Genomic DNA, 25102 nt, shown 5'->3' with positions numbered 1-25102 from the left:
CGAACATATTTTCCTCTTATATTAGATGGAGCCAGTACTAAAATCATCTCCTTAATGCCATCAGAGAATAGAGTTTAAGTCCACATTTACACACCTAACCCTAGGCGCTAGCACCTACGCTAAGTCAAAGGGGAGTGTGGCCTAGTAGTTGGAGCTGCAGCCTCAGCACCCTGAGGTTATGAGTTTGATCTCAGCCTGCTCTTCATGACTCTGGGCCAGTCATTTAACCCTCCATTGCCCCAGGTACCACAGATAGATTGTGAACCTGCCAGGACAGATAGAGAAAATATTTAAGAGTACTTAATTAATAGCATAGCTGGTTTTAAGAGAGGTTTGGACAATTTCCTGGAGGAAAAGTCCAAAGTCGGTTATTGAGAAAGACATGGGGGGAAGCCACTGCTTGCCCTGGATCGGTAGCATGGAATGTTGCTACTCTTTGGGATTCTAGAATCTTATTGCTCTCTGGGATTCCGTAATCTTGCTATTCTTTGAGATTCTGTATGGAATGTTGCTACTCCTTGGGTTTTGGTCAGGTACTAGTTACCTTGATTGGCCACCGTGAGAACAGGTTACTGGGTTTGATGGAACATTGGTCTGACCCAGTAAGAATTTTTTAATGTTTTTATTCAATGTATTGTAAACTGCTATGGGTGAATCTCTTCATGGAAAAGCAGTTAATAAATCCCAATTAATAAATAAATGCTTGCACATGACTGATGCTGTTCTACAACCCATCCACACGCCCCACCCAGGTCCATGCCCTCTTACAATTGCCCGCTACAGTTTTGTGCATGTGCAATTACACACCTACCTGTTAATCTGTGCCAATTAACACCAATGAAAGCTAATAATCAGTTTTTTATGCCAAATTACACACATAACTGATAATATTCTATAACTTGCACGTGGAACTTTGCACACTAAGCGTAAAATTTGTGCGCGCAAGTTTACAGAACTAAGAGGAAAGTGTTCATCATCTTTTATCATTATCCAACAAAATACCATGTGCAATTCCAACGAGGCCTGTGACGAAAACACTCATGTGTTTAGATTATGCATAAAATTCAAACTTGCAGATACAGAGAAGGGCGACCAAAATGATTAAGGGAGTGGAATTCTCTCATATGAGGAAAGCCTAAAGAAGTTAGGGCTCTTCATCTTGAAGAAAAGATGGGGGAGAGGGAATATGATTGAGATGTACAAAATGCTCAGTGGAAGGAACAGGTAAACATAGATCGACCAAGGGTACAAATATTAAGGGAATGCACCATACAATTGAAATTAAATAAGGAAAATATTTTTGTTACTCAACACATGGGCTGTGGAACTTATTGCTGTGGGATATGGCAAAAACTTAGTATAGCTGGGTTTCAAAAAAAAAGTTTGGACAAGTTCCTGGAGGAAAAGTCCATAAACTGCTATTAAAGTAGATGTGAGGAAGGCCACTGCTTAATGCTTATCCCTGAAAACTATTTACATTTTGGGATCCTATCAATTTCAAGTTTTATTAAGGTTTGTTATCTACGCAATATCATATACTTCAATGCGTGGATTGGCCACTGTCAGAAACAAGATATTTGGGTTGACACAGAACGTCAATTTTTACATATGTATGTTGTTATAAAGGTCTGATTTTAAAGCTAACCTTTCAAAAACAGGATAACATAAGGAGCTACGAGCTGCCCTGTGCCATGTGGCTATAACAGCCACTTAAAAACAGTAATCTAGCAACCAGCTCAGTTATATTTTCAAGACTCCACTTTACGCTATCACCATATATCACATATAGAGTCTTATTTAGCTTATTAATCTTGTTTGGTTTATAGACCTCAGTGGTGCCACCTGTTTGCCACTAAACTTTTAGATCATACAGTATTCAGGCACCCATAGTCGTCATCGGCCTCAATAATATATACTTTAAATAATTTATTTTAAATAGTTAAATAAGTAAGTATAAATGCTCATCTTCATCTACGTGGGTGGATGAAGATGAGTATTTATACTTATTTAACTATTTAAAATAAATTATTTAAAGTATATATTATTGAGGCCGATGACGACTATGGGTGCCTGAATACTGTATGATCTAAAAGTTTAGTGGCATACAGGTGGCACCACTGAGGTCTATAAACCAAACAAGATTAATAAGCTAAATAAGATTTAAAAATAGTAGACATCATTGATTCTACGTATATATACAGGGTCATTTCATGGTGACCAAAGGGGCTTTTTTTCAGGGGTATGTTTATGATTTGAATATGCAGCATCAATTCATTAAAATTCCGCGTGTGAATCTCATGCCATCTCCGTGCCCACAACCTCACCCCGCATTTTGAAATGGGTACCATTCAGAAGCTTATCTGTATTTACTTGAAAGAACACATAACTCTGGGGTCACTCACACTACTGAGAATGCAGACTCTTCCCATTTACCACTTGTCTATTTTTTAAAAACTGAAATTAAATAAACTCACCTTACATTAACAAAAATGGCTAACTATTTCAGTTCTATATGTCTCCTACTTGGTTCACAATTAATGAGACCTGGTTCCCTCATCAGTAAAATGGTTTCTTCTTCTGTCCTCTGGGATGCATTAGACTTTCAGAACATCAATCTAATCCATCCCTTCCTGGGATTTTAAATTAATCACACTGATTACAGCTTTATTTACTCACTGAGGTCTACTTAGACCTTCCTTTGTTGCTGTAAAAAGCTTGTTATTCTCGTTAATTGAACTGGCTTTTGTAAACTGCATGCATTCTCGCTAATTACTTTCCTTGATGAGAGTGGAGTTCCTAATTACTAATGCCTTGCCTGAAATTTGTCAGCTGATGGAGTGCTTTAAAATGGCATGGCAGCTAATTTTAGCGTGCAAGGGGCACTGGTTGAATGGCTGATTGAGTGGAGCATGATGGAGAGAGCCCAAATCACGAGCGCCAGAAACCATGAAACGGAGACGGCGGCTGCACACGATTTTTGAGTTATTTTATGCTTCCTTGGAATGAGAACTTGAAACAACCCCAAACAGCTATAAGAGAATCTGCTAGACATATAACTTTACATCATATGGGATCTTCATATCCTTGGCGCCTCCTGGAATCTCTCTTTAAAAGCAAGGGTGCAAGATCAGCCTCAGCTCTCGGCTCTGATAAAAAGCCTGGTTTTCATTGCAGAGACCAGAAATGCTCGAGAGAGAGACACTTTCCTATAGTGGGTCCAGTTTATATCTAACTGGCATGAGTTATTTTCAGATATGAATGAACCAGTCTCTTCTATGACTACCAAAGGTTAGACAGAGCACCCTCTCAATAGAGCCCTGAAGCTACAACTCTGAGCTGTCCTGGTTCTTTTATATTTACTGGATTTGGCCCAGAATTATTCCGAGAGGTTATAGAACTGCCAGATCTGTCCATCTACAAGGAGCTTTCCTAGGCTAGATATCCCGATGGATGGATGAAGCTCATGATCTTAATTGATATTAGTCAACTGTGAACGTTGTCAGAACCTGGTGACACTGATACAGGGACATTTATTTTGCTATAGGTAAAAGAAAGAGCGATGCCAGAGCAAGGAACAAGCTGGCATGAAGACAAAGACAAGAGACTGCTGTCCAAGTTTTGCACCACACAGCAAATTTACACCTGATCTTAGAATCATGGATGGAAAAGAAACATCACAGTATGACCTGATTTCTATTTTGAGGGGAATTCATAAAACATAAGAATAGCCTTACTGGGTCCATCTAGCCCAGTATCCTGTCTTCACGGTGGCTAATCCAGGCCACAAGTACCTTGCAAAAACCTAAATAGTAGCAAAATTCCGGAACCCCAAATAGTAACAACGCTCTAGAATCTCAAAGAGTAGCAAAATTCCAGAACCCCAAAGAGTAGCAACATTCCATGCTACTCATCCACAGGAAGCATTGGCTTCCCCCATGTCTGTCTCAATAGCAGACCATGGACTTTTCCTCCAGGAACTTGTCCAAACCTTTCTTAAAACCAGCTACGCTATCCGCTCTTACCACAACCTCTGGCAACGTGTTCCAGGGCTTAATTATTCTCCGAGTGAAACAATATTTCCACCTATTGGTTTTAAAAGTATTTCCCTGCAACTTCATCGAGTGTCCCCTAGTCTTCAGTAAAGGTTGCTAAAGGTTAAACACCAGAATGATACATGCTGAGCACGAATTCTATCTAGGCAGTTCCATGCACACCTATCTGTACAGAACTCCAGCATTGTATGCAATTTCATGCCTAAATCTGGATGTGAGCACTTGGGCATAGAAATGCAAATATTCTGTAACTGCATGTCTAAATCCTGGAAACACCCCTGACTAGCCCATGCCCCTCTCCTGGCCTCGCCCCCTTTGGTGTCGCAGGTTATCGAAGTCACCCTTCTCACCTTGCTAGCCAATTAGTTTACACACAGAACCGTGATCTGCACCTAACTTTCAGTGACCAATAAAGAATTTGGGAGTCTGTGTTTATGGGACAAAACTTAAAAATTAGGCTCTGTGGGGCCGATAGTCACACCATGGGAGACAGCCAGCTATCTCCCATGGCTGGCGGCAAAACTGGAAATTCAGTGCCGGTGGTGTATCTGGCAACCGACACCGAATTTCTGAGGTTTTATTTTGGCCGGACAAGACATACTGTATTTCCCCAGTCGCAGGAAATACTGATGTAGGTTTAAAAACTCTTAGATAAGCCACCCCATGTTACTAGCCTTGGCTTATCTAAGAGTTTTAAAACTTACATCGGCCTATACAATGGGGCGGCCTATACATCACCCCCCCCCTAAATACCTCCTGGATGGCTGCCAGCTGCCTCCTCCATTCACGCTGTGGACAGGAGCGATGTTTGCGATCTCAAGCCTCGCTCCGCACCACTTCCTGATTCACTGTCATCAGTTCTCACCATGGGGAAATACAGCAGTTGCCTAAGTCGCTCTTCATCGGTTGGCCAGCTAAGTTCTAGAGGGCAAAATATACCTGCTTTTTGGGGCAGTGACTGGGTATGTCATGCACCAGTCTAGCCACTGACCTGGAATTCAGCAGGAGATAGCCACCTATCCCCATACATTATATCTCCCCTTCCCATCACCTCTTCTTTTTGCAAATATATATCCTTTCTCTTATGTGAAGTAACTTCTATTCCTATATCTCTATATGGGACTCTTGCTTGTAAATCGCCTTGAATCTGTACTGGATAAGAGCGATACAGAAATCTTGATTAGATTAGATTAGAATATGGCTAAGTGGTATTTGGCCGGCCAGGAAGGAGCCATTCCTCACCAGCCAAATAGTGCTGAATTTCGGCCTCAGTCCATCAGTCATAAAAGCAGATCAGTAAGCCTGAGGTGTCCATTTCCCTTTGACTGTTTTACTGCCTATAAGAATAATGAACGCATATCAGAACATCTGTGCAGGGTAATGGACTTTAGGCTCCACCAACTGAATTCCAAAGTGAGCGCTGACTCGGTTCGGATCACGCATATAAGTGGAAACTGTGATGCAGTGGATGCAATAGGGCATTAATTTTACCTCAGACTGCACGAGATCTCTTACAGAGTGAAGAAGGGGCGTTGCAGAGATCTCATTTCAGTATCCTCTTGGATCTGCAGTCTTGTGCCCAGAAACTGACTGTCTTCAAGCCTGGTGTGATAAAAAGCATAATGATAAAAGCACTCATTAATCAGAGTGGTAAGATTCTCATCTGAAGTGGACGGTGGACCTCAGTCGGGCGTGCTATTAAGGGCTCAGGGTCTGTGGCTGTTGCCACAAGGAGAGTAATTTTGCAACAGGGCATCTGATCTGGGCTGAAAATGTTGATAAAAAATGCCCGTTTTGTAAAGGAACACTTATATGTATTAGTTCCCTTAATAAAATTATACCCCTAAAAGTAGGCCACAGACCTTCCTACCCACTCTGAGGCTCACGTAAAAGTCCCTGCAAATTTTGCACACGTATGCAGCATGCTTATCACATATGTGGCAAAGTCCAAACACTGCGCCTAGGAAAGAGTCCACTGTGTCTAATACATTACTGGCACATAACTTCTGCAAAAGATAAGGTTCCTTTACACAGAGAAATAGCTTATAAAGTTACCTCCAGAAGGACAGCTGGAGTGTGTCTTTACAAATTGTTACATTTCGAGTTTTCTAAATTACTCACTTGGATGCAATGATCTGACTGAAAATTAGCCTCATAAAATGAGGCAAAGAGGAAGCATCGGCTCATAACGCATTAGACAGAGGAGCTTCTCAGAGTGTGTTTGAGTCGGGGACAGAAAACGTCACGTATTCATTTGGTTTACAAGCATGGGCTCCACTCCCCTTGTCACACAGACACACATGCATGAACATATACATGTATACACAATACACACATGCAGAGAAACACATATGTACACATACATGCATTTGGACACACATATACAGACAAACACATTCGCATGCAAACATACACATTTCTACATGCATGTACACATACATATACAGACATACACATATCACTTATGCAAGCACACATACATGCAAACAGAAACTTATACAAACATGTGCTCTTTTTGCATGCAAAGTGCCTGTTTGCATGCGAAATGCGCAAGTGCTTTTAATGTACAAGGCACCACAATTGCTAATTTTGAAAGAGAAACAACATGTTAAGTCTTAAAACCACCTGCGTAATTCGGCAGGAATGATGGATGCAAGGCAGAAAGTGAAGACGGAGAGAAAAACAGTCAAAGGATAAGAAGGCCCTGGAAACAGTTAAAAGCACAGAAAAATAAAGTCACCAGCCAACAAAGGTAGGGAAAATGATTTTATTTTCAATATAGTGATTGAAAGGTGTCAGTTTTGAGAAAGGAAAGATATTAAACTTTAAATGTGAGGGCTGCAGAAAAAATAGGGTACTTGGAGGGCCGCAGAAAAAGTTAATTTCTTATTAAAGAAATGACAATTTTGCATAAGGTAAAACTCTTTATAGTTTATAAATTTTTAATCTTTAACTGTTAAAGGAAAGATTTATAAACTATAAAGAGTTTTACCTCATGCAAAGTTGTCATTTCTTTAATAAAACATTAACTATTTTTTCTGTGGCCCTCCAAGTACCTACAAATCCAAAATGTGGCCCCACTAAGGGTTTGATTTTGAGACCACTGCCTAAAGGGTATGTATCTAATCAGACATTCACTCAATTATATTTATTTATTCAGTTGTCTATACTGTTCTCCTGGGTGGCTCAGAATTGTTTACATGAATTTATTCAGGTACTCAATAATTTGTTCCTGTCTGTCCTGGTGGGCTCACACATAGAAACATAGAGGCAGTTAAAAGCCAAATGGCCCATCTACTGTATTTTCACGCATATAACGCGCACGTTATACACGATTTTACAAACCGAGCATAACCATGCGCGTTATATGCGTGAGCGCGTTGTACAATTTTTTTTTTTTACATGGTTCCCCCCCTGACGTCCGATTCATCCCCCAGCCCTGAAAGCCTGATGCCCCACCCTGAAGGACCGCTCGCACCCCCCTGACGTCCGATTCATCCCCCAGTCCCCCCTCACGGAGAAGCAGCCTACCGTGGGTTCGCGATGCCAGTGAGCCCTGCTGCTTCCTCTGCCGGCGGTCCCACCCCTTCTCTGAGCCCTGCGCTGCTTCCTCTGCCGCAGTCCCACCCTTTCTCTGACGTCAGAGAAGGGGCGGGACCGCGGCAGAGGAAGCAGCGCAGGGCTCAGAGAAGGGGCGGGACCGCCGCAGAGGAAGCAGCAGGGCTCACTGGCATCGTGAACCCATGGTAGGCTGCTTCTCCGTGCGGGGGGGGGGCTGGGGGATGAATCTGACATTGGGGGTATGTGCAAGCGGTCCTTCAGGGTGGGGGGCCAGCGGTCCTTAAGGGTGGGGGGGGCCAGCGGTCCTTCGGGGTGGGGCATCAGGCTTTCAGGGTGGAGACAGGACTTCAAGGGGGGACAGGCAGACCTTTAAGGGGGGACAGGACTTCAAGAGGGAACAGGCAGACCTTTAAGGGGGGACAGGACTTCAAGGGGGAACAGGCAGACCTTTAAGGGGGGACAGGACTTCAAGGGGGGACAGGCAGGAGCAGGGCAGCGATTCGGGGCAGAACGGCAAGAGGGGAGTCGGGCGGCAAAGCAGGAGGAGGTTTTACCGGTAATTCAATGCGCGCTATACCTGTGTGCGCGGTACGGGAATTTTTTTACATAAATGTTTTCCCGTGCGCGCGTTTTACACGGGTGTGCGTTATATGCGTGAAAATACGGTAGTCTGCCCATCCACAGTAGCCATTATCTCTTTCTCTCTCTGAGAGATCCCATGTGCCTATCCCAGGCCCTCTTGAATTCAGACACAGTCTCTGTTTCTGGGAGACTGATCCACATATCTACCACCCTTTCTGTAAAAAGTTTTTCCTCAGATTACTCCAAAGCCTATCACCTCTTAACTTCATCCTATGCCATCTCACTCCAGAGCTTCCTTTCAAATGAAAGAGACTCGACTCATGCGAATTTACACTACGTAGGTATTTAACGTCTCTATCATATCTCCCCTCTCCCGCCTTTCCTCCAATGTATACAGATGGAGATCTTTAAGTCTGTCCTCTGGGAGATGTATAAGGAGAGAGAAGAGAGGAGAAATATTGAGGGTCAGCATAACGAACACACTTGTAAGCCAGCAATAGGAGCTTGAACTGTATGCGAAGGCGGATAGGGAGCCGGTGAAGTGATTTAAGGGGAGGGGTGACATGAGCGTAGCGAGGCTGGTAGAAGATGAGTCGCGCAGCAGAGAGTTGCTAGGAACCTGCAATAAATGTACAAAAATGAACTTCGTTATTAATATAGAGGTTGCAATGATCAATTAAGAGAGAAAATTACTGAGACTCTGCTACTATACCTCATTACTTTGGAGCTTAAAAAGACATTTTCCATTACTTCTTTACATGGTCCGTAGGGCAGCCAGCACTGAGAGGCAAGCAGAAAATGAAAGCGAATGAGCTCCTTTCCGCACTCTGTGCTCCCACCCCCCAAAAGGGTAATTTCATAAACCTTTTCACACCTAAAACACCGATTTGTGCACGTACAAGGCCTCTTTTCAAATTAGGTCGCCCCCTAAAAGTGCACACGGTGCAAGCTGCTATGTATTTGTAAGTGGGTGTGGCTCAGGGGGGCGGAGCCTGAGCAGAGGCACAATTTATACAGGTTGCATGTACACCAGTTCACAAAGTAGGGTATACTATATGCGCTTTCAATCCAGGCACAGTTTCTGCAGAATTTGTGCTGGTGTATTATAAAAACACAGAGGTACTTTCCTACCCTATTAACTTAGGTGGGAAACAGAAGAGGAGCGAACCATTTGAAAGAAGCGACCATTATTCATCCTTTTTGGCTCTCAAGTTAAACAGATGCTCCTTAACATGGCCATGTTTCGCCGGTGTGGCTGTCTCACGGGCAAATGAGTACCAGCTGCTGAAAAACCTGATCACCCCAATGAATACACATGGGAAAGATTTGGATACAATGGATCTCTTCTGTAGGTGGATTTTCTCAACTATATTCATTGCGGAGATCCTGAAAATAACTGGTTGGGTGGGGGGCTCCAGACAGTGGAGTAGCGAGGGTGGTGGTGCCCTTCCCCCGTTCCTTCCCTGATCCTCTGCCACACGCACACGCCCCTTCCCTTCCCCGTACCTCTAGTCATTCACCGCTGCGAGACATAAGAACTTCAACGTGCTCCTCGTGACCCCGTTGTCTCTCCTGCTGTCACTTCCTGCACACAGAAGTGACATCGGCGGGAGAGACAACGCGGTCGTGAGGAGCATGTTAACGTTGATGCTCATGGTGGTGAACGACTAGAGGTGTGGGGGAAGGGAAGGGGCATGCATGTGGTGAGAGGAGGAGTGGGAAGAGGCAGGGGTGGAGAGGGTGCTGGCACCTCCATCATCATGGAGCCCAGGGCGGACCTACCACCCACCCTTACTACGCCACTGGCTCCAGAAAGTTGTGTGTGTGGGGGGGAGGGGGGGAGAAGAACTGATCTAAAGACATTGGTGGATTTGCATGACCAACACCAGCAATGGTTCAAGACATCCGCCAACCTGCAGCATCGTTACCTAACCTCATTATGATTTGGGATCTTTAACTAAATCACAGCAATATTTCTCTTCAAAGCCAAGAACTCCAAATTTAATATCACAAAAGTAGAGTACAGGTGCACTTTACGTCAATGGAAGTAGCCGAGAGAGATGTACCAAGGCCCGGGTTTGATTCCCGCACAGGGAAGCCACTCCCCCCCCCTCTCTCAGGGCAAGCTGATCATGGTTATCATTTTTTGATGGGCCATTCGGCCTTTATCTGCTGTCATGTTTCTAAAAGATCGAAATGCTTCATAGTCTGATTGATCAAGACATCGGGAACGACATGCTGGGTAACGTCTACTAGGAAGGCTGTCTTTCTTAGACCGTCCTCTTAACACGATGCTCTATTATTTTAACTTGGCATCTGTGCATGTGTTGTCTCTTCAAGCCTTTGTCATGTTTTGTGACTCTGATTCTATTACAAGGAGTTATAGTGAAGCTAATAGATAGCAGAGGCTGACCATACTGTAAGGAAGATAGCTGTCTCTTCTCGTTGGGCAGGTAGCTTGATGGACAGTAATGCATTCCATAGCAGAGTAACTTGATTTAGAGCCTATATTAGGCTGAAGGTAATTTAGTGATAACAGTTTATCAACATGTTGACAGAGATAATGGAAATCACAGAGAATGTGGCCGATGTGTGTATATCTTCTCCTTAGTTTTCTTACCAGTTGACATTCTCTGTCTATTCCACCACGGCTGATTCACAGTCTGGATTATGCACCCTATCAAAAACACCAAATGCTATCAACACAGCTATCTTCGTGCAATTTTCTTGTTTATTTCCTTGATGGCTGAGATGACTGCTAGCCCGTGCTGCCTGCATCCATTAAAGCGCATTCCATTGATCCGTCACACAAATTATTCAAGCCGGCATTCTCTATGGCTGGGGTCCTGAAATCCAGCCCGATTTTCAGGATTTCCACAACGGACACAGCGAACGCAAATAGATCTCACACATATTCATTGTGGAAATCCTGAACACTAGCCTGGGTTGTGGACCTTGAAAACTGGGTTTCAGGACCCCTGACCAATGGAGTCAGCAGTGGTGTCAAACATTAGATTTTTATTTCTTATTTTGGATCAGGGCCATTTCTACATATAACTTTGGTGTTTTGCTTGCCCTGGGATCACCTAAGTTAAGGACAGGCTCTCTGTGGAATGTTGCTATTATTTGGGGTCCCAGAATCTTGCATACTCTTTGAGATTCTGGAAAGTTGCTACTATTTTGGGTTTTCCAGATACTTGTGACCTGGATTAGCCACCATGAAGACAGGATATTGGGTCAGATAGACCATGGCAGTAAGGCTATTCTTATGCTCTTACGATTAGGCAGCATTTGCATATGCAAAGAGCTCATTTACATGTGTAAATGGACACATCTGTGTACCTAGAACTTTTGGAAAAGTCACTGCATATAGATGTCAAGGGCATAGTGCAGGTGAACTGTTAAATGATGCATGAAGGGGAACACTTGTGTATTTCAAAATATTTGTCCCTTGGCATTTTCAGTTCTTCTGAATCATTTTTAGGCAGAAAAGAAAGCTGCTTGTTTGGTCCTGGAGTTTTGAAATCGTGTCTCTCCTTCAGGTCTTAAAACCCATCTCAAAAGGCTGAACATCTGAAGTTTAGAGCCGAGAATGACACAAGGACCAATTTGTCTCCATCCCTATCCCATTCCCACGAGCTCTGTCCCTGTGCCCTGCTCCAGCCTTGCAAGCTCTGTCCTTATTTGCACAAGCCACCATGAAAGTATCGTTAGAGATTGTGTCAACCATTTTATAGAGGAGCCGTTCCTGTCCCCATCGTTTCACTGGACCACCAAGGACTGAGGTAGGCCCAGGGAGACCTGTTCTAATTGGGGGAGGGGGGGTCTGCAATGGGAGGGAGGGTGATCAGGGACTGAGTCAAGGGAGGCGAGTCTGCGATTGTGCTGGGGGTGATCAGTTATTGTACCAGCAGGGGCAGAAGAAGGGAGATAACTCATATTCCGCTTGTGCAAATCCCAGTTGAATGTTGGCCAGGACTTGCAGAACTCCTGTCAGATGCTGATATCCATACAAAGCCCTGCATAGTGTATTGTGGTCTTATTTAGTCAAATGAATTTGAGCTCTCTGAAGACAGGGAAATTTGATGCTGGTGAATGTGGTGAAATCAGTTAGCTTTGCAGGGTTTTAAAAAGGTTTGGATAATTTCCTAAAAGAGAAGTCCATAGGCCATTATTGAGATGGCTTGGGGAAATCCATATATAGTATTTCAAGTATTCCATATAATGTATATAGAAGCCTCAATTTTTATATACTTGCTGCTCATACACATTCATTATACTTTCTTCAGGATCTCAGCGACACCACTCACCGCTCAAATTATCTCACTGCGATTTAGTTTTATGCGTCTTACTGTCATAGATCCATATTTCTTATACTTTATACTTATTTCTTCCCATTAGATATTTCAGATTTTCATCTAGTATTCAGTGCTTTAAATACTTTTAGAATAAATAGTGTTCACTTATCTTTTAAAGCGCCCTTGTCTACAGTCTGGGGAGATTTAATCCAACATTTTTCGCTAAATAGCTTTTTCAAGGATTCTCCCTAGAAATATAACAGAACATCATTAATTATATCTTTAATAGTCTACAAAAACCATAAAAGGTGTAAAGCACTTTACATACCAGAGCCGTCATAAGTTAGCTAAGCTCCCATGTAATTTCCCGAGACAAGATGGTGGTGGCGATTTTTACTCAGTACTTCAAACACCTCCCTTCCAGCTGACTTACTCTCCCATCCAATCAAAACCTCCCAATCAAAATAGAGCCACCCCTTCCAATTCACTATTTAGCCCTCCCGGTGCTACTGTTTTCAACATTATAGGCCCAAAGTTGCTCCTTCATAGTCAATATTTTTTTTCTAAATAGCCATCCTCCCTCCCTCCTGTGACCTGGTCAATGACCCACCAGCGCATATCTCCTATCTGATGTTTATATTGAATCCAATGCTGTACCAAAGGAGTGTTTCATTTCTAGTCGTGATTCTTGACTTCTGCTCATTCAGACATAGCTTTACAGCAATACTGGTACACCCAATAGAAAACAGATCACAGGAACACCGCCACCATCTTTGTCTCAGGAATTACATGGGAGCTTAGCTGGCTTATGATGGCTCTGGTATGTAAAGTGCTTTACACCTTTTATGATTTATGTAAAATATTAAAGATATAATTAATGATGTTCTGTTATATTTCTAGGGAGAATCCTTGAAAAAGCTATTTAGCGAAAAATGTTGGATTAAATCTCACCAGACCGTAGAGAAGGGTGCTTTAAAAGATAAGTGAACACTATTTATTCTAAAAAGTATTTAAAGCACTGAACACTAGATGAAAATCTGAAATATCTAATGGGAAGAAATAAGTATAAAGTATAAGAAATATGGATCTATGACAATAAGATGCATAAAACTAAATCGCAGTGACATAATTTGAGCAGTGAGTGGTATCGCTGAGATCCTGAAGAAAATATAATGAATATATGTGAGTAGCAAGTATATAAAAATTGAGGCTTCTATATACATTATATGGAACACGTGAAATACTATAGAATTTGAGTTATTTAGTAGATATTTCAAGTATAATAAGTGCTTATTCTTAGGATAAGAAGCATAAAATCTGTTTTACTACTTGGGATCTAGCTGGGTACTTGGGAACTGAGTTGGCCACTGTTGGATGGAGACTAGCGGCCTCTTTTACAAACCCGCACTAGTGGCTGTGCTGCGCTAATGGCCTCAAAACCCTTAGAGATTTAAAGGGCTTCGGGGCAGCCGCTAGCGTGGCTTTGTAAAAGAGGCGGTAGGTTGTTTAACTTCCTTTTTTACCAAACCACCCTTGTATAGGCTCTGAAGAGTGACTTATGCACATATACAGGGCAGGGGGAGATGGGAGGATACAAAATTGGGTTCAAAGATGGTATTACGTGAATTCAACCTTGTAAAAAAAAAAAAAAAGTCAGCACCCCCAATTATTCTGTTCCTTCTGGATTTACTACCTTTTACTTTTCATTAGCAGAAATAACTTGGCATTTTGGTTTCATGACGGGTGACAATAATTTTAAAAAACTAGGTCATGACCAGCAACACTGAACAGTAACAGACTGAGATTTATTTCATATATACCAAATTTTTCCCCCCCATTTTCCAAACAAGAACGATTTGTCTCACATATATGGAAAATATGCCGAGTCTTTCAATCAAAAAGCAAATGGTCTCTCTGTTGCTTTCGGGATGCTGGCTCCATTTACACACCTAGCCTGAGGCCTTTGCAACCATAAAAGCCAGATGCTTCAAACTATCAACGTCCCAACAAGTGCATCCCTTTTCCAGTCTAGATAACCATCTCTGGCATCTAAGCCCTCTAAAAACTCCTCTTATTTGGACCTCTAACCCCTCATTGTAGTTCCTTTCTATCCGATCTCCTGCAAACCTCTACCTTTCATTGTAGCTCCTTTCCATCCCATCTCCTGTAAACCGTGCCGAGCTCTACGAATGTGGAGATGATGCGGTATACAAACCTAAGATTTAGTTTAGTTTAGTTTATATAGCGGAAGTAGAAAAGGTTCAAAGAAGAACAGCCCAGATGATAAAGGGGATGGAACTCCTCTCGTATGAGAAAAGACTAAAACGGTTAGGGCTCTTCAGCTTGGAAAAGAGAAGGCTGAGGGGGAGATATGACTGAAGTCTACAAAATCCTGAGTGGAGTTGAACGGGTACAAGTGGATCGATTTTTCACTCCGTCAAAAATGACAAAGACTAGGGGGACACTCAATGAAGTTACAGGGAAATACTCTTAAAACCAATAGGAGGAAATATTTTTTTCACTCAGAGAATAGTTAAGCTCAGGAACGCATTGCCAGGGGACGTGGTAACAGCGGTTAATGTAGCTGGTTTTAAAAAAGGGTTGGAAAAGTTCCTGGAGGAAAAGTCCATAGTCTGTTATTGATACAGGCTTGGTGTAAGCCATTGCTTGCCCTGGATCAGTAGCATGGAATGTTGCTACTATCTGAGGTTTTTGCCAGGTACTAGTGACCTGGATTGACCACTTTGTGGACAGGCTACTGGGCTTGATGGACTATTGCTCTGCCCCAGTAAAGCTATTCTTATGTTCTTATCCAAAAATGGGCTTATAATTTGCACACCTAGCAGCGGCTGAAATGTATTCGTTACATATCTTGAAGTGATACCGTTCCCAATCCACCCCAGTTCCTACCCTCTTCATGCATCTTCTTGTATAATTTTGACTATATAATAATTATTCTCTCTCCAAAACTTTCCATTCACATGTCCCAGATTTAAAGAGAAAAAAAACACTGATCCAAATTGCTAACTGTGGATCCAATGCATTTATTATTAAACACACCCACATCCCTTCTGTTCAGTATTATTTACAAATGACTTCAAATCATGTACTAAATGATGTTGAAATGTCTGAACCGTACACAGAGTAATTACTATTTCCTCAAAAAGTATGAACGTGTAATGTAAACAGAAAGCCTGTCCTTAACTTAGGGTTTCCCTACAGGTGGTGTTTATTGGTTCAGAACTAGAGAATGACACGGGGACAAATTTTTTCCCATCCCCGCAGGAACTCAGTTTCCCCATCCCATCCCTGTAAGTTTTGTTGCTGTCCCTGCCATATTCCTGCAAGCTCAGCCTTAACCACACAAACCTCAAACACTTATGATTTTAAAGTGTTTGAGGTTTGTGTGGATGAGGATGTTGCTTGCAGGAATGGGGCAGGGACAGGAAAAGAACTAGTCAGGGACCGGATGAGAAAATGAGTTCCTGCGGGGACGGAGAGAAATTTGGCCCTGTATCATTCTCTATTCAGAATCTCTATAAGATGGAGAAAAGCGTGCCTTGGTATGATTTAGGAAGATGAATGAATTGAAGACTGCATTTTCAGGTTACAGGTTTTGATCCCTTTTCACTTTCCAGTAAGCATTTCAAGGATGAGGGTCACCACTGCTGCTCACCCCTAAGTCTTCCTGTACCACACCTGTCTTCTTCAGTGGCTGACTGCAGGAATGGTATCTGAAGCTGTAACAAACGACAAAAAACTCGCCTGGGCTCATCAGGGCCAGAGAAGTGTCAGGGCCTGCATAAGTCCCATCCTTAATGAGTTTCCATAGCAATAGGTTCTTCTGCTAGAAGAGGTGCAGAGGGTCAGAGGAAGTCCCCCTGCGTTTTTCTCTTCAGCAGAGGACACCATCACCCTTCATTGTGTCGTAGGAACAAAGGTTTGATTAAAGCACAGCTTTGCAAAGAGCAGAAATTGCCATATTCCTAATCGAAATAAGAGTTCAAGGAGGGAAAATAATGAAGACATTTTTTGCAAGATGTTCATTTGAATTATGGCAATTATGTCCTTATCAGAAAGGAGCAGATAATGCTAATTTATTGCAACCAAAATATAAACCTTGAAATTGAAGTGAAAGATGAGGGAAGTGTCCTAAATTCTATCTGACCAGGGCGGGGAACTTTATCATTTTCCCCAAAACCAGTCTGGTGATGACGGTATCACATTCCTGAAAATGACCCCGATGCAGTCTCACCTTACATCTAAAGCCACAAGCAGAGGTCTGTGGCCAAACTTTGAAGCAGTTGCAATCAAGCATGTTCTTACATTAAGTTATCTGCTAAAAAGAACTCAGGCTTGCACTTATTTTAAATTTCTGTATCCCCCCCCCTTCCATTTCTTTGAAGAAGGACTTTTTCTGACAAATATGGCGGTTGGTCTGTGGATTGACCTCCAGTGATTCTAACTCCAATATTTCGTATAAATTGCTGCACCTTTTTCTGGAACCCGCATACCAACTGCCCAAGGACTTGATGTGCGTGAGCTAAAAGGCTTCCATCTGTTTGGACATACAATTGGTGCTATAAACGCAGTCTTCTTTCTTGCCCCACTGTATTCCTAGAGTCAGTACGTCATGCTCCGTCTCTAGCAGTCTTCAAATCAAAGCTAAAAGCCCATTTTTTTTTTAACTTGCGTTCAGCTCTTAACTCCCGCTCACTGTCAGATACCTTTTACCCATTGTACTATTCCTTCTACCAGAAATTCCCCCACCCTGAGATGTCCTGTTGGTGAAAAATTAGATTGTAAGCTCTTCTGAGCAGGGACCGTCTATTGAATGTTAAAATGTACAGTGCTGTGTACAACTTTCAGCGCTATAGATCTGTAGCTTTCTAGCCATGTGCACAGAGTGTAAGTCTGTTTCCACGTGCAGCAAGATTACTAGTAGAAAGCGAAGGCACCAGATAAGGAACCCAACACACCAATGCAGATCAAAGAGATCTCTTACTAGCCATGAAGTGGTTGTTTAATTGCGACTTCAAAATGCTTAGTGATGCATTTCTAAAGGGATGATTTCCTAGGCAGTTTGCAGAAATGTGTACGGATGCTTGCAATTAAGTTTTGCCTTCTCTGAATATTTGCTTCATAACAACGGATGTCTGAGGGTTAGCATTTGAGTGCCGGAAGAGTTAATGGCGCGCACACCATGCAGCCTTTGGAAACTAACTCCACGCCTGTGTGTCGTTTTGCATGCTAATAGAACTTGCGTCGGGTCCAGTGCGCTTATTATAAAGCCCTCCCACATCTTTTACGTAACAATTCATTTCAAGGTATATACTAAATAGAACCAAATCCATAAAATAACTATTGTTGTTTACTTGTGGTCTGGTAGAAAAAAAAATAATGAATCTGCAGCGTTCTCTTGTTTGATTAGAAAATGGTTTCACACAAGAACACAGCCTCCCTGCTGGATTCTCCCCTTTAATACAATCACAAGAGACTTGCCAGAAATCAAGCAAAAAAAGTTGGTTATTCAGCTATTTGAAGTGAGGTAGCTTTTTAAGGGGAGGAAGTCAGGAAAGATTGCTGGAATAGAGCTGTGGGGTTATGCAGAGCCTCCTGAATGAGGAGACTGGATCATGAGAAAGACTTGAATTGGTGAAAAATGCACAAAAAGCGCAAAGAATTGACCCTTGTTACTCTACAGAAAAGGAATCCGACAGAAACAAAAGAGTCTGTGGAGAGTTGAATTGGGCCATCGGGAAAACCCACGCGAGTCCATGTAAACCTGGCCTGTCCCTTTTACAGTAAGAATGCAAAGCAGACGTGTGTGTGCAGTTGCAATGTGTTTCTTCCCCCCACTCCCCCCATCAGCACTTCCATGGGTGCCAGGGAAGAAACCATGGCAGATATTCTCCCGTCGGATTTCCCATCTTTTGAGTTGGTTTCCAAGATTTACGTTGCTGGACTCAGGGAACAAGAGCAAGGTGTGTTAAATGCACTAGAAGGAGCGGATGGAGCTGTCTGAAATTTGCAAAGGGGGGGAGGGGGCCTCTTTAAAGTTCTCCACACTGCAGATCCAATTCTTTTTGGTCCAGTGGCTTTCTAAATTACCCACTGAGGCTTATTCTTTTGAACACGGCTGGTGGTAATGAAGAACTTTTTCTATACAGCATTATTGCGACCTGCGACTTATCCCTGGGGCATTCTGTACACACATTTATTATTGCTGCAGAAATGCAAAATGGGATGAATAAATTGTTTAATCTGATATAAATTCTTGTAAAGACAGACATTAGCAGATGCTCCTTGAAGCGCAGTGGAAAAAAAAAATTCCTTAAGGCATGCATAACTGGCTGTCACCAATGTAAAGCCCTTTCCAGCAATGGTGGGAGAGTGGGGACAGCAGAAAACCTTGCATGTGGAATTGACCTGTCAGTTGATCCCCATTTGTGGAAGCATGCACCCCCTTTTGCGAGCTGGCTTCACAAAAGAGAATGACACGGGGACAAATTTTTCCCAGTCCTCGCGGGAACTCATTTTCCCGTCGTGGCGAGTTCTTTTCCTAGCCTTGCCCCATTCCTGCAAGCTCCATCCTCATCTGCACAAGCCTCAAACACTTTAACATCATAAGTAGCAACATTCTAGAGCTCAGGTTGTGATGTCAAAATGCATCATTCCACCAATGCCTAAGCTCCGTCCTCATCTGCACAAGCCTCAAACACTTGAAAATCATAAGTGTTCGAGGCTTGTGCGGTTAAGGCAGAGCTTACAGGAATGAAGCAGGGACAGCGACAAAACTCACGGGGACGGGATGGGATGGGGAAATTGAGTTCCTGCGGGGATGGGGACAAATTTGTCCCTGTGTTATTCTCTACTTCATAATACTCCGCCACTGGTGAGTGGATCCTCAAGATGGGACACCTCGGAGCCTGCTACAAGCTCAGGAATTTGCAGGGGGACCTCTCCCCACTGTTGGAGAGAGTGAATACCTGGGGCCAGCTTTTAAATTCAGAAAGTGCAGGTTTTGGTGCAAGACAAGTAGAAATTCTGCAACTGGGCATGACAAGTATAGTGGACTCTCAGTTAACAGGTACTCTCAACCAACCAGAAAAAAATTTGTCAGGAAAAAAAAAAATTCTCTCCTGCACGCCTCAGACAATGTCCAAAGTCGTGCTCCTGACCCAACACCCCCCTCCCTCCCTCCAGCCCCAGAGGAGACGCCCTGCCAGGGCTGGCCAGAATCTGCCTGTTTACCAACGCTTCTTCTGCTTGCCGGCTAGTGCTGTTGCTGCTTCAGGTGAGTGAAGAAGCAGGGGATGGTTGTCAGGACCGGCTCTACTGCTTTTGGGAATGGAGGGAGGAAGGGGGTTGTCAGGACGGCTCTACTGCTTTTGGGAATGGAGGGAGGAAGGGGGTTGTCAGGACCAACTCTACTGCTTTTGGGAATGGAGGGAGGAAGGGGGTTGTCAGGACCGGCTCTACTGCTTTTGGGAATAGAGGGAGGAAGGGGGTTGTCAGGATCGACTCTACTGCTTTCGGGAATGGAGGGAGGAAGAGGGTTGTCAGGACCAGCTCTACTGCTTTTGGGAATGAAGGGAGGAAGGGGGTTGTCAGGACCGGTTCTGCTGCTTCAAGTAAGGGAGGGAATAAGGGAGTGGGGGGAGAAGTGAAAGAGAAAGGGGGAGCCGAGAAGAGGAGGGATGCCGTGCCCTTAGGAAGACCATGTCCAGGTTGGACTGCACCCCCTTAATTTGCCACTAGGGGGGAGGGGGATGATAGAGTGAGGTGGGAAGGTTATTTTTATAGTAACTCTCAAGCAACCAGAAACTAGTAATCCTGCGTACGTAAAATCTGGTAACCCTACGCATACATGCATATTTCATCACATACATGCACAGATCACTGCTCTGCTCAATCTCCAGTCCTGAGTAACCCTACTCAATGCGATGCACCTACATATACTTTCAGGTGTCAATTTTATAAAAGGCCTTTTCCATATTTAAGTCTACATTTTATGCTCCGAAAATATGTATAAAATTAGCTCCTTAAAGTCTCCAGGTTAAAATTCTGAAAAAAGGAAATTTACAAATAAAAATAAGACTTTAGGGACACATTTTATTGACAACGCGTGGTGACAGAGACACTACCCAGGATGCACTGGGTGGTGACACACTAAGGGAATTTGCAAAGGGCGCGTGCACTCTGGCCTTGGAGAGGAAGAGGCGCTCACTCCACAACTCATTAAACATCATTTAAATTACCTACGCTGCTAAGTGCTCTATCGTTTAGTGATCTAAAGACGGCAAGAGATGTCTGTCTCCCTGTAAATAAAAGGAGATGAAATGCTAATTATCACTGAACTGCTTTAATTTTTAATTGGGTTTCACCCAGTTGTGGAATCACTGTGATGGAAAAGCATCATTGATTCTGAGGGGGAAGAACAAAGGATTTCATATCGTGGCAGTTACAGAAAAATATAGATATAATTTTCGTTCCTCTTGTCCAGTTGGTTTGGTTGCTGCAGAGCAGAATTTGTTGTTAATACCTCCGTTATCATGAGTTTCCTGCTGGTGTAACTCATTTCCTGACGTTCCTCTGGGGGAGGAATCGCCCAAAGATGAATTTTTTCAATGAGGGGGAGATACAGGGGATCACAGGGGAGGGGAGGGGAAGAGAGAGAGAGATACCCAGATTGTGGGGCGGGGCAGGCAATGCAAAAGTTGCTCAAGGCACCACACAATGGCATAGCGAGGATGAGAGGCACCATCTCCACATGCTCCTTCCCCAATCCCCCCTGTTGCGCGCCACTTCCCTCCCCCCGTACCTCTGTAACGTTCCAGCAACCCCTGAGCTACCGTCACGCCAGCGTCAGCTCTTCCTCTTACGTCACTTCCTAGATGTGGGTCCAGTGGCATGGGGGGGCAGGAAAGGAGCGGGGGACGGAGAGGAGGATGGGTGCCTACACCCTCACCAACCCCTTGAAATCTTCACTGAGTACAAATACATATGTGTAAAAAAAAAACAGATTTCTAAAACTGGATTTTACATGTGGTTGTGATGTGGCAATACCAGAGTTTAATTTGTGTAAATCGTGAACAGAACATCTCAAATAAGGGCCACTGCGACTCAAAGACTGTCACGTCAAGCATGAGATGCAGAATCGGGATTTGAAACCCAATCAGCCGGCTCCCGTTGAGTGCCAGGCTTATGCCTTGTGTAATTCTGGCGCCCGGCATGGGCAGCATTCTGTAATGGGACACCCAAATGCTGGGGATGCCCCTGACTCACCCACGCTCTTCCCATGGCCATATCCCTATGGCTTGCATGAAGATGTGCGCCAACTACTGGTTGCTAATGGCTTCCTAACTAATTTAGGCGTGCATGCAACTGCACACAAATTTGTGTGCCCAAATATAGATGTCGTTATAGAATCGGGGGATTAGAGCTTAGTGCATTTGCAACTTGGTACCTAAAACTATGGTGCCAGGATGGGTAAAGGGTGAACCGCACGGACCTTGTGGGTCTTCACTGCATGTCCTTAAAAATCTGCTTACCTGCGGTTTGTAATTTCAGTTTATCTCTGATGTGCCTTTAAACGAGGACTCCACGGACCTCGCGGATCTCTACCACGCGACCTTAAAAAGAAAGCGGCCGTGGCACGGGGTTTGAAGGGATCTTGTTCATCCCATGTATCCTCATCTTACCCACCCAGCAGGATCTGTGAGGTCCGCAGGAGTTAAAATGAGGATCTGTAGAGTGCATGAGATCCCTGAGGCCCACAGGAGTATTTAAAAAATCGATGATCCCTAGGGACCCCACACCACGGCTGCTTTCTTTTTAAGGCCATGCGCTTTTAGTTCCGTGGGGGGGGGGGGGGTCCGTGTTTTAACATCTACATTTGCTGATTTCTTTTCTCTTTGTAGTTGGAATTGGGAGGGGGTAAAAGGCGGACCCCGCAGAGATCCTCGTTTTAACTCCCGCGGACCTCACGGATCCCACTCACCCTCTGAGGTGAGCCAATTTTTAAGGGTTAAGATCCACGAGGTCTGCGTTTTACCCAGTCCCTGTGGTGCCTTTATGAAATTATGTTCATGTTGCTGACTTACCTAATGCTACTGGGGAAAGAGTCTTCAGAATTTTAACCCCCCCCCCAAACAAAAAAAAAAACTAAAAAAAAGGCCCAGACTACCATAATCCTCTTCACCAGGAAAGGCTGGACAAACTCTATGATCACCTGTATCCAATACATAACAGAGCTCATGATTCAATAAAGATTTTATTCCACTGCATCAGAATTGGGTAAAGGCCTTTTAGAATAAATCTCAATGTAACCAATGGTTTTCTCTTTTTTTTTCTCTCCATTCACTGCTCAGTAAAGAAGATTTTCATCTTTTGCATATTCGCTTAATGAATAATCTGTGACGATTAAAATTTAATGCTTCTGAAGTTCAATGCTAGGATCGCCTTTCTTTTTTTTTTTCTCTGAAAGGCGCAAACACAGCCCAGGCCTGCTCTCACTTGCCCAGTTGCTGCATCTGGTTGTACGTTTTACCGAATATTCATCTGAGACCGCTAGCAATTAGTTAGCATTAAAAGACCAGTTTCTGCCAGCCCAGGGCTGAAATGTCATACTTTCTTCAGTATCTGCCAGTGACCTTTTTGACGTTTTCTGCTCCCCTCCCAGGGATCAAGAGAGCCGCCGGAGCCCTCTCAGGGGGAAGAATGGAACTGAAGGCATATTCTGTGGCACTTCAGAAAAATGTGGCTTCAGAAAAATGTGACCTCTCACACCTTCAGAGTCACGTTAAATGTCACTGAGGAATTTCACGTCTCTTGAGTCAAATTAAGCAGATAGACTGATTTCGGCTGCGCTTTTGACAGCTGTCATTTAAGCTTCCAGGATATCTCTGGTGCAGTGAAAACCCTGTGCCCTTCTGAGCCCTCCAACCATTAAATGCAGAGTTCCAATTAATAGTTCATTCTGCTCCGACACTATTCACAGCTTATATCAGTGAGTGAAAGCAGCAAAGAAGTAGAAGTTTGCATGACTCTGTTCATCTAACTTTTTTTTTTTGGGGAGGGGCGGGAAATTCTAACCTAAACTAAAACTTTGATTTATAGATCAGGTCATCCATCACCAGTTAGGCGCTAGACTCGAGATGACAAAATTATAAAATAACAGAAAGTTTCCAGTTAAGAAGATATAGTAAAAATTCATGAGCAGGAATAGCCAAATTAATCATGTCTTAATTCTTAATAATTAATAAATCATCTAGGAAGGCCCTCTAGATGTTTTGGAAACAACAGTGTTTTCAAAGTCCTACAAAATACAGTAAAACCTTGGATTGCAAGTACCTTGATTTGCAAGTGTTTTGCAAGACAAGCAAAACATTATTAAATTTTAACTTGATATACAAGCAATATCTTGCAATACAAGTATTTACAGTATACACACATCACAACTGAGCCGATGGTTCTTCTCTCAATGACACTGCAAGAGTGTTGTGACTGTTCTAAACGAGCAAAGTCTTGCAATACGAGTACATACAATATACACACATCACACCATCACAACTGAGCCGATGGTTCTTCTTTCTCCGACGCTTCAGAGTGTAGAGACTGTTCTAAATGGGCGAAGTCTTGCAATACAAGTACGTATAGTATTTTGTATTAAAGTTTTTGGGTTGTGGAACTAATCGTTTGAGTTTCCATTATTTACTATGGGGAAATTCGCTTTGATATACGAGTGCTTTGGATTACGAGCATGCTTCAGGCACAAATTATGCTTGCAAACCAAGGTTTTACTGTAACTGAAAAGATCCCAATCCTCTTATTGCAAAAGGGATTCCGTTCCAAATCTCCGTTAGTCTGAATATATATGATTGACTGAATTTCCCGACAGATTTTATTCCCTCAAGTGAGGGGAACAAGAGTTTATATTTTGGGGTATTCCTTGCATAACTTGTTCTCCGAGTGTTCCAAAATAACAGTACCAAAGGTATAAATATACCACACAAAAGTTTGAACATAATACACATGAATTTAAGCTGAATCCTGAGATGAACGGGGATCCAAATGAAGCTTTCTCAGTAGCGGGGACACATGATCAAACTTTCTTTTCCCAAAGATCAGTTGAGCAACAGTGTTTTGTATTAATTGCAACCTTTGCATGCTACCCTTGTTCAGTCCCAGGTATACTGAATTACAATAGTCCAACTGAGCAAGTATAATTATAGACTGTACCAGCACTGAGAAATGTTGTTGGTGAAAACAGTGCCCTAACTCTCTTCAACATTCGAAGGCTGAAATAACAATTCTTGACCAAGGAATTTATTTGGTCTTTAAATGTAAGAGAGGAATCTAATTCTGCTTTATGTATCACTTTTGCCCGTTACATATTCTTTTATGCTGTATCGGTGAAAGTAATTTTGCGGCATTGGTATCCCTGGGGTGCTTATATAGTTCGGACATACTCCATTTGATGGCTAAAATCATATTTGTTCATGCCTTGTTATTGCACAGAGAACACGGAATGGAAAACACTGCATGTGTTCGTTTTGCACTTGTTGGCATCAAGGTGACCATAAGCCAAAAATACAATGGCCCTAA

The 25102-nt window shown here is 43.1% G+C and overlaps 1 long non-coding RNA gene across 1 annotated transcript in view; it reads right to left on the bottom strand.

The window, feature by feature from the left end:
* Positions 1-25102, bottom strand: part of LOC117365741 — a 115057-nt gene that overhangs the window by 29786 nt on the left and 60169 nt on the right. The window contains exon 2 of the long non-coding RNA XR_004540449.1: positions 5544-5654. This is a non-coding gene — a long non-coding RNA (uncharacterized LOC117365741). The remainder of the gene's footprint in view (positions 1-5543; positions 5655-25102) is intronic.

Source organism: Geotrypetes seraphini, chromosome 8 (genome assembly GCF_902459505.1).
Source record: "Geotrypetes seraphini chromosome 8, aGeoSer1.1, whole genome shotgun sequence".
Lineage (NCBI taxonomy): Eukaryota > Metazoa > Chordata > Amphibia > Gymnophiona > Dermophiidae > Geotrypetes > Geotrypetes seraphini.
The sequence above is the reverse complement of the archived record's forward strand: the minus strand, read 5'-3'. Positions and strand labels throughout refer to the sequence as shown.